The sequence below is a fragment of the Adiantum capillus-veneris genome, chromosome 18 (genome assembly GCF_014529385.1).
Source record: "Adiantum capillus-veneris isolate H3 chromosome 18, ASM1452938v2, whole genome shotgun sequence".
NCBI lineage: Eukaryota > Viridiplantae > Streptophyta > Polypodiopsida > Polypodiales > Pteridaceae > Adiantum > Adiantum capillus-veneris.
Window position 1 is genome coordinate 34,127,837 of NC_140948.1, and position 727 is coordinate 34,128,563.

Genomic DNA, 727 nt, shown 5'->3' on the forward strand with positions numbered 1-727 from the left:
ACTAACATTCATAATTTGTTATTTGCTATTCTTTCTCTCATAGAGATTTGAACTCTTATCATCTGTTATTTGCTATACTCTCTCTCTCTCTCTCTCTCTCTCTCTCTCTCTCTCTCACACACACACACACACACACACACACACATCAAAAGTATTGCATTGATTGCTTCAATGTGAGCACTTTGCTTGGCATGAGCGGTCACCACATTTGTGATAAAGGGGCCATGTTTTGCTATCCAAGTAAGCTTTTGATGGTGTGTATCATGTCAATGCCAAGGGGCTAATGCATGCTATTTCCCTATGCTATCATTGTACACCGTTGCAATAAGCTCAATGCAATGGGTATGCAAAAAAAGCAAAACATGTCTTCGTACTTTTATAAGAACCACTATGAAACTTATTAACTATGCTGTTTAATAGTAAAGAAAGAATATATACAAAAGAAAAGAGTATTTTTAGAGAGTTGCATGCTCTTACTATATTGTCAATATCTATGAACAACATATTGTTTTATATGATTCATATCTCAATGGTAGAGTTTAGTGTTCTACTCTTTTTGGCTTTTTAAGAGAAACCCTTAGTGTTGCGTTGGGTTAGGAGACTCCTTTCATTTCACATCCTCACATGATAGAGACTTACCTTTCATTTCACATCGTGATATGCCTTTAATTTTGTTGAATTCTATTGTTGGAATGCTAAAGTGAAGCTTCACCTTGCATATATTTTA